General features: G+C 37.9%; 2 pseudogenes; one reads left to right on the top strand and one right to left on the bottom strand.

Annotated features, from left to right (window-relative positions):
- Window positions 1–2,860: 2,860 nt before the first annotated feature.
- Window positions 2,861–4,837, bottom strand: LOC112320868 (dolichyl-diphosphooligosaccharide--protein glycosyltransferase subunit STT3B pseudogene; annotated as a pseudogene).
- A 1,039-nt stretch (window positions 4,838–5,876) lies between these two features.
- The window catches only part of LOC112320878 (AN1-type zinc finger protein 2B pseudogene), a 29,928-nt pseudogene continuing 25,650 nt past the window's right edge, over window positions 5,877–10,154 (top strand).

The following is a 10,154-nucleotide window of genomic DNA, read 5'->3' as shown; positions in this document are numbered from 1 at the left end:
AGTGAGCCCTCAACGTTCTGCAGTAGCCCTGCCTCTCCTGATGCAGAGAACCCCATGCTGCATCCTCATAAAAACAAAACAAAAGTTTCTGCCCTGCCTTGACTCACACATCATTACCTAGCACAGATTTCTCAGGCCACGTGCAACTCAAGGTACCTTAGAAACAAGGTGTTCAGCTTCCACTTGAGCATTTCACAGTCTTGAGTCTGGTGACAAACTTCTCCATTGAGGCCCCAAATGACCCCTATTTGAACGTGTGTGAACATTTCTTTCAAGTATACTCATGTGGATTTGACTCCTGGCTATTCAATTGGGAACAGTTTAGACTAAAGCTAACCAAAGAATATACTAGAATTAAAAATGATAAGGAACAAACTGGAAGTGTTTCCTAACTTGGTGGAAGTGGACATGTCAGTGAACCAAAAAAAAGGGGAGGGGGGTTGTTTGTGGAAAGTAACCTTACAGAGTGATGTGATCATAAATTCCTAAACTAGGAAGATCATGGTGGGTAATCAGGCTCCAGGCCTAAATATCTTTAGTAAAAGGGTTATCTTTGCTTTAAGCAAGCCCTACCCATTATTTCTGTGCACCTGCATTAACACACCTTTGAAATGCTTCTTTTCAGTCCCCTCAGTAGGGCAACCACCCTCAAGAGAGCACTCTGCTGCAATCTACTCCACACCTTTCTTTCTCCCACTTTCATGTAACCTTTCTTACTTTCCCTCCTTAATTTCAAATGTAAAAAAAAAAAAAAAAAACAGAGAATGTACAAACTGTCATCATGAGAAGCATTTTTCTCAGTCTGTTGAGATATTGCTTCCAGGCATATCCTCTGTTGACTCAAATAAATTTTTATCAAAGTTCTCTACGGGTTTGGATGTTATTATAATGACATATTACACCATTGAGTAATACAAAGTGTTGTCATATTTGAGATAATAATGATGTCTTCATTTAATTGACTTTATTTCCCCTACAGTTAACAACTTCTCTGCATTGAATTTTAAAGCAACAAAGTAAAATAAAATCCCTCAAATGACAAAGTATCAGAAATCCAGATTTAGTTATTTGTGAAAATGTTCAGCCATTTTATTGATCTGTAGAAGACCCATCATCTGGGTGGAAAACAATTTCTACAAATCAAAGAATAGTCTACACCTTGGAAAAGAAAATCAGTAGTAATGTTCTCACTGAATATTGTAAATTGTACTTGTCTTCATAAAAGGTAACTTTGCACCTTTCCAGCAAAAGTAGTGGTGTAAGTTATGCTTGTTTGTATAAAAAAAAAATAAATCCTGTGGCAGGAAAAACTCTTTCACTTTTACTAAAAAATAGGAGAAAATTTTTGAGTTTATATAAAGTTGCCTATAAGCTGGAAAGTGAACATTTTCAATCTCCATTTATATTTTAGTGCATTTTTGACAACTGCCACATCATCTACGTAAGAAAATTCAAACAGCCTTAAAGAGTATTTTTATCAAATGCTTAGGGATTTAAACCAAATGGAGCAGAGGACAAAATCGCTGTGATAGATGGAACTGTAATAAAATGAGAGAAGTCCAGGCAAAGTTAATAAATCCTTTCTCATTTTGAAGAGTCACCGAAAATGAACTGTGGACACCTGTCTACTTAAAGGTTTTTTTCCTTAATCTTTTCATGTAAACATAGTGTTAACCTCAGTACTGAGATACAAACTCCGTCCTGGTATGCTACTTTCTGTGCAGTTGCCATGATTTCCGAATGATATAAACTTAGCCCTTGAATGAACAATGTATGAAACCTTCTCCATAAGTATCGGGTGAGAACAACTGCTAAGAGCAGCAATAATATATCAACATAAAAAAAAAAAACCTGTCTGAATCAATTAGTTACTCAGAGGTTCATTTTGAAATGGCAGCTTCTTCTTAGAGTGAACGGTAAGCAACAGAAAATATACATTTGATGAAATATTCCTTGCACTGGAGGAATGTGAAAATAAATACCATTCAAAGAAGAATAATGACATTTCTAATGCCTCTTTCTTAGATCTGTACTAGTTTACTGGTTCAAAAGGATCATATCACTTTTTGTCACTTATAATTTATATATTGCTATTTGGGAAATTCAAATAAAATACAGGTCTTGTAAAAGAATAAAAACATTGACAAGTACGCATGTGCCACAGATCAAATTAGAGGGTTCTTTGGTGCAATAAGTCCAAATTCTCAGATTTGAAGGATAACATGTACTGATTAAAAAAAAAAAATCTGCTGTTAGACATTTATAGCAGTGCTCCATCTTGCTTCACATTATAAATCAAAAACAGCTGTTCTCAGTAAGCCAATTCTATTTTTTTTAATCATGCATTGCCTAAAATCTTGTACATTAGCCTAGATCAGTGATGGTTCTGTGCACTCTATTGCTGTGAAACATGACGTGAGCTAAAGGTATAGACCTGACTTCACTAGAACAGCTGCTTCAAGTTAAGAACCTGAACAGTCTTTATATTTTTTTTTCTTAAAAAACAAACTTATGGCAACAAGTTCACAACTATTAACAACTGAATCTAAAAAACAAACTCAGCAAGCAAGCAGAACAGGAACAGAATCATAGATATGGAGATCATTTGGAGGGTTAGCAGCTGGGAGGGTGAAGAGGGAGAAAAGGTGCAGGGATTGATAAGTACAAATTGGCAGGTATAGAATAGGCAGGGGCATGTTAAGAACAGTATAGGAAATGGAGTGGCCAAGGAACTTATATGTATGACCTATGGACACGAACTAAAGGAGGGGATTGCTGGAGACAATGAGGGTACCAGGTGAAGGGAGGCAAAAGGGGAAAAATTGGGACAACTGTAGTAGCATAGTCAATAAAACATATTTTAAAAACCATACTTATTTTTAATGTAGCCATACTTCCTTTTCATAGTCTTCTTTGACAAATACTTTGTTTTGGGAAAATATTGGTGACTCGTGGTTTGTGATCCAGTGTCTCCCTGTCGTCAGGTGCTTTCACTTTACATATCCTTACAAGCCAGTGTTCTGATGTAAAAGCCTCCTCCAAATGCTTAAATTTAATATCCTGATTTCTAATCTCAGCATTATGTGTTTGATCAAAACCTAGGGGTGTATGAAAATCCAGCTGCATTTCTCCAAATCTGTAATATGATATTTTATACATAAGGAAATTCAATAAAGCAGAGTATTCTTCTTTGTCTACATGGGATTTTCTTAGTGAAATGAAATAGTCACTTTCCAGACTGTATTTTGGATGTCCCCCTTCAATTATCCTAACCATCCAGGGAAATTTGTTGATATCATCGCCAGAATAGCCAATGACCCCATCCAAAAATAACCAATACATAATCTACATGGAGACTCCTCATGACTTCACAGGCTGCTGTTTCATTTGAAGACATAGCTTTTCCCACCAGTGCTGTGTGGCTGTTATTCCAGGTGTTACTATTCACCAAAGTGGTTCTCTTAGCCATTCCAGCAATTTGGTAGACATAATCCCACCAAGACATCACTTAGGCATGTTCATCTGTGTTTTGACTCAGCCAAAAGTAAGCTTCTCTAAGATCCTCTAAGATATTCCTGGTGTCATCATGATTGTAAGAGACTAGGAGTACACTTGGACTGGAGTAGGCATTGCTTGTGACCCAAGAACGGTGGACTGCAAACATCACCAACAGCATCAGCATCAATATTGTGACAATGCTTTCTACATTAGGACCTAATCCCTCTCTAGTATTTTCTTGTTCAGTCCCATGCTTCCTCACTTTACCTACTTTATCACATGAATTTCCTCAGTTTCTTTTGTCATCTCCACAGACGGGTTTTCCCCTTTCATGTCATTCTCCAAATAGTGCTCACAAATATTTGAGAAGGCAATTCCAGACAGCATACAGACGACTGGAGTCAAAGTCAACATCAGCCGCACAATCCTCCAGCAAAGCAGACATCACTGGTTGCACAAAGAGCAAAAACACTCTTTCATCATTGATATTTTTAACGCAGAACTGTAGTCCTGCTGGGAAGGTACACACACAAATACGTAGACCAAAGAAGAAAGACACCCAGGTCATAGGTTGCTGCTCAGACACTGATGCAATAATCAGATTATGTATTTTTGCATACTCATGTCCCACAGTGAGTAAAACCTGCCACTCCATGATGCAATATAACCTGTAGAAATCAAATAGATGACACTAAGGAACACAGCACATGCAGTTAATGATACACCCCAAAAGAAAAGGGCCTCAGGCTCTTGTTTTGTTAATCGGTCTCTCAGCCAGTGGAAAAAAGCAGAAGCTTGCACCAATGCAAACACACCTGAAGCTGCCATGTGTTCACGTGTTCTGATTGGCTGGAATCCCACAAAGGGTATCTGCATAGATAATATTAAACCCAAAATGTAGAAAGTGCTATATGCTATGTAGACTCTTTTGCTGTATCTCTGCATCACAAATGCATACAGTGGGAAAAGGTTGATAGTAAACACCCCAAGCAGAGACAAGCAGAGACAATATAGAAATTAAGCAGCAGCACTGTCCAAAAAACAGATTCAGTTTTAACAGCTTTACCCACAAGTAGTATGTGAACTGAAGTGAAAACATAGTCATGCTCTCATTATCAAAGGATCCAGTTACTGACTGAGAACTGTAACCTCCCATAAAAGCAGTAAAACAAGCATCTGAAAGTCCTGCTCCTTGGCTCCAAAGTTCTCCTGTAGGCAGGAAAGTAGATATAGATGTAAGGCTGCTAAAAGTTGGTGCAAGGAACACACATACATCTCTTATGTGAACAGTTACGTTCAATGCATTTAAGATCCAATTGCTAAAGCCAGCTGTTATCATCAATTCTGGGTAAACAGTACCACCTACTCTTCTTCCCAGTGGATAGCATGCTCTTTCATCAAACCAATTTAAAATTCATAAAACCCGTGAGATGTAAGGTGATGTGTTGATCGATAGTTAAACTAGATCATCCAATTATAAAAGCACAGAATGTAGGAACAGGCAGAAAAAGAGATGCACAGGATAATATTTGTGGGAAGGGTCATGGAAATTCCCTGTCCTCTCCAAGCACACTACTCTCCCCACACTCCACGTGTTCACTAACCTGGAAGCTCCATGATGCCTTTTTTTTTATGATAAGAGTTTTCACTGTTTATCACCAATTGGATTCCCATTTTGTTGTGACTTGTGGTCACTATAATAAGTCGGTTAATTTTAACCATAAAAGTTTTTTGAGCATTGTTACATTTCAATGCTTTTATAGGTTCTGATGTCATCTTCCTGCTAATTGAGTATTCACTTACACTCAAATAAATATTTCCTATTAACAATATAAAACACATACTCCTGAGGTCATTACAATTATAAGTGAAAAGAAGGCATATAATCCCTGTCCTCAAGTAGCTCATAATTGTGTATGAAACTACATTCGTGAAAGACAATAAACTACTCTAAAGATATCTATGGTTAGTGATACTGACAAATATATAATAATTCAATTTAAAAAACAGTTTACAAATATGTTATTAGATTAATAAAGTGGAATTTTTCAAACAAATAATGTGGAGAAATATTATTTTCATGGAGAAGTAAAAGCAGATAAAAGTTAGCCAGAAAATTACTTGAGACTCTAGGCAAGTAATGACTGGTATACAAGTTCAGGTGTGTTTACAAGTGCAGGCTTGGTTTCAAGTACAGACATAGAAGTCCCTGGATTTGTTTATAAAATGATCCTTATGTCTAGGGAAGATAAAGCTTTATTCAAAGAGAAGTCCGACATTTGCCTTAAGCTGATGAGAGATGTTACCTAGGCCCCTGGAATATCCTGCCTGATAAGAATGTCTCTGTTATTGCTTTGGCCAACAGGTAGTCTTACAATATGACTCATCATGGGAAACTGGAACAGGCATACCTGTTACGATCTCAGAGGAACTGGACACCAAACCCCCAGGAGGGGCTGGAAACTAAAGGTGAACCAGATGAGTAACATGTGATTCAACTCCAATAAAACTTCTAGACACCAAAGGCTTGGTTGAGGTTCCCTAGTTCACAGTTCTCTAAATTTTGTAGTCAGGAGTTAATGCTGTCCAGGAATGCACAGGGAGAGGAAAACAGGAAGCTCTGTGTTTGGGCCCATTCTAGACTTTACCCTATGAATTCCTACCTTTGGTTGGTTCTGATTTGTATCATTTGCTATAATAAAACTTGAATCATAAGTATAGCATTGTCCTGACTTCTGTGTGTCATTTTAGCTAATTAACAAAACTGACATGTAATGGGAACCCACAGATTTGTACCCAGCTGGTCAGAAGTGAGGGTAACTTATAGACCCATGAACTTGTAGCCAATGTCTATCATGAGGCCAGTCTCTTAAATGACTGTGTCATTAGCCTGTGAGGTATGGCACAATTCTGGGTAGTTTCAGAAGTTATTGTAACTGAAAAAGGTATTTTTGATACGTAAACAAGATAAAGGGTAAATAGAAATTGGATAGAACAATATGTCACTGTCAATTTTCATAAAAATTACCAAGATTTAAAATTAAAAAAATTAGTCCTCCAATTATGATTTTGACTTCTCATTCATTGTATGGTACTCCTAGCAATTGAGAGGAAAGTGTGAGGGGAGCAATTCCAGCTCCTTACCAAGCTCTGTAATAGAGCTGCACCGAACAATCCGAAGTATGAGAACCAGAGTGATCACAGGAGCCTTATTCAGTATTGTTTCTCTGTTGCCAATTACAGCGCTGTGCATGGGAGTTTATCGTCTTGGAAAAAACAATTCTAAATGTTGTTCTATGCTCATTAGCATTTAAACAATCAATGTTAATGGGGTTCTCTCTAAAGAAAGCTCCCAAGGTGAAGATGCCTCTTTGACCTGTGCATTTCAAGCTTTGGATTGTAGTGGGAGACAAAAAAGAGAAAGAAATAGACGTTAAATCGTTATTCATATGTATCCCAATTTTCCCACTCCAAGATTTTGACTAAGTGTAGTGAGTAGCACTGAATAAGTGTGCGTAACATCAAAGGCAAAGATGATGCACTCCTTTGCCATCTTCACCTCATCCCCTTCTGCTTTCACCCTCATTTATCTTCAGAAAGATTGTATTTCAGGCTGTCTCTTCACCTGCTTTCAGACAGACCTATCAATTTAGTCATTGCAGTCCAGGGGTTGCAACCAGATTGACACTCTGAAATTTTAGAGTCCTGGGTCCCCGTCTGTCTATCTGACTGGATGGGACCCAGAAATAGTGGAGAAACCATGTGGAGGACTTACCTGGGGAACAGATAGCTGTGTCTTGAGAGCTACAGAGGAGACTACCCAAATTGGGGCTGAAAGCAATTCATTGCCAGGCACATCAAGGAGTCTCTATCCCCAGCTGGAGCCCAAATGAAACCTGCTGAGCCAGACAATGCCTTAGGATTTTCATCAAGCCCAAAGAGCTGATCAGAAGTAAGCTTGAGCTTCAGTGGCCAGCAGACCACCCAGCCAGTAAGTGGACAAGAAACCTCTGGAGATCATATGAGCCAAGGGTCATTTTCTACCTAGTGACACATCTCTTCCATGCACGCTAAGATCACTCAAACTCCAAACAAGATCTTCTACAAGACAGAATACTTATAAAACTTTTTAAGGGACTTAGACGATCTGAAGACATTGCTTAAATGATTGAATTGGCCTAAGGTTTAAACAGAATAAAAAATTTGGTTTTGCTTTTACTGTTAATGCAAATGAATAAAAGTGGCTTATAAAAGGAAGAACAGATTGTTCAAATCCCAAATAAATCATATTTTTCTTGCACTATTGTGTTGCTGTTTGGGTTCAATTTAGCAACCCACTAAACAAATTAATGATTAATTTTGCATCTCAAGGTGTTTTTGATACATACCTCACAACACCCCCCCAGAAAAGAATTATCTTCTGGAGGGTGGGCCCCTTGTATTACATGCCTTCTCCACTAGATGAATGTTCGAGGAATCCATCTGTATCAGTGTACCAGTTGGCGTTGTTGTCAGAGGTTGTGTTTGGCTTCAGTGAATTGTTTTGAAGACTTTCAATGTATTTGCCCAAATGATGTGTGATTTCCAAGCAAAGCTGTTCACACCTCCCTGGGTGTTTAGCAGTTTTTAACCAAAAATGTCACCAACCCCATGCCCCACCCTCCCTATTTACCTGATCTCTCCTGAATGACTTTTTTTCCCTCAGATGAAAAAAGCCCTCAAAGGTAAACGTTTTGTCAACGTGGAAGAGATGAAACAAAAAACAGCAGAAACACTCAAGGCATCATTATTGATGAGTTCAAAAACTGTTTCGAGCAGTGGAGAAAACATCGTGATAGGTGTATTGCATCAAATGGAGAGTACTTTGAAGGTGATTGAAGTTGAAACATGTAAGAATAAATACACAAATTTTAATAAATAAGTTCTGGGTTTGGGGGGCCCCTATACACACACACAAGTACTCAGTGAAAAAAGGATATATAGATGAGTAGATACATAGACGTTATGAGTATAGACTGGTAAAAATTTTTATGAGAATTAAATTTTTATAGATTTCTCCCCCTAACTAGTTTTAAAGCCCAATAAACTGACAGTTGCCTAATCAACTAACCATAGAGTACTTATCTCTAACCGGCATGTCACATATGCCCAGGCCAACAGAGCTTAGCTGCAGCAAACATAGCTTTGGTGCTGGCAAACTGGGTGCATACTAGGACTTCAGATCCACTGACAACCAGTGGCACCATCCTATCATACTAGAAACAGCATACTACAGCATCTTAAGGACGCAAACATAGGCAGCCTTTGGAACAATATAGCTTGGATACTGTCTTATCCTCACAATGTATGTACCAGTTTAACATTAAATTAATATGAAATTGATCTATCAATGAGCACTTTCGTATTTAAGCATTCATTTCTCATAGGAACGTATTGAGTAAATTCAGTTTTGGAATCCTAGTATCCGACCAAAAATAAACACTACAGTTTATTTTCATAAAGAGATTTTTGGAGTCATATACATTAAAAAGGTGAACTAATTTCATATCCTCAAGGTCATGCTGAAAGAACTCCCCAGACATACATATCTCTTACTGTCTTAATTATGCAGTATTTGCAAAGCAGCACAAACCTGAGAAAAGGTTCTGATATACTTGGGCTTTTGTGTCTATAATATAATCTATTGTTTGTCATAGCCCTGAAACCACGGGGACACAGGCTCTGTTAGCAACCAACTCATATCCGTGCCCAAATCCTCCTTCCTGATATGCTACTACTAATAATAAACAGTTATTTGTAGAAGTGGAAAATTCCTGTATGCAGAATTTGCAAAGATAGGCACATGTGCAATCTTAGCAGTTCCACAGGTTCAGAGTTCAAGTCTTGAAGGACTCAAGAACTTATCTGAAGAGAAACCCTCAAATCGGCATTCAGGGAATAACATTTAGGAAAACCAAGTGCCTCTCCACCTGGTAAGAGTGGGGTTTAACCGGGAATAACTTTGGAGACATCCCTGATATTTACAAAGTAGTTGAGGTGCAGATGCAATATTTAAAAAAAATATTTTGCTAACATCCTGTGGGCAGAATTTTAAAGATGATCTGACATAAAAACAGAAAATTATGCAACACCTTTAATACATAAACAATATAAGCAAAGCTTTTGCTTTCATTGTCTCTCTACAATACATGTTTGTAGGAGCTGGATGGTTCAGAAATGCAGCCCTTAAACAATGGCTTCAAATTTCATCTTCTTGTGACTTAAGAACGCTCAGGACAAATCAAATATAACTAAAGCTCTGTTGTCTTTCTCCCTCGTCTGCTTCCAACATTCCTACACAACCTATCTCAAATGGAAATGACAATGAGAGGTAAAAAGTAGGTGAGAAATCCCATCTACCTGAAATGTGAACTGCTCTGGCAGAGTGCAGTAATTCACAAATCTACGTTTCATTCCTGGGGAAAAAAATACAGTGGACTCGAAGTAAATACATCCTGAGGACCCAAACCTCTGAGTAAAAATGTTACTGTCATACATAGCCAATTATTAATAAAGGAAAGAAGAGAATTAGACATTGAGCTTAATAAACTGGGGAGCATAAGCCTGTTTGTTTCATCAGGAAGCTACAGTTCCACACCCCAGGGGGTTATAGCATT

The sequence above is a fragment of the Desmodus rotundus genome, chromosome 4 (genome assembly GCF_022682495.2).
Source record: "Desmodus rotundus isolate HL8 chromosome 4, HLdesRot8A.1, whole genome shotgun sequence".
NCBI classification, from domain to species: Eukaryota; Metazoa; Chordata; class Mammalia; order Chiroptera; family Phyllostomidae; genus Desmodus; species Desmodus rotundus.
This window is presented reverse-complemented; position numbering and strand designations above follow the sequence as displayed.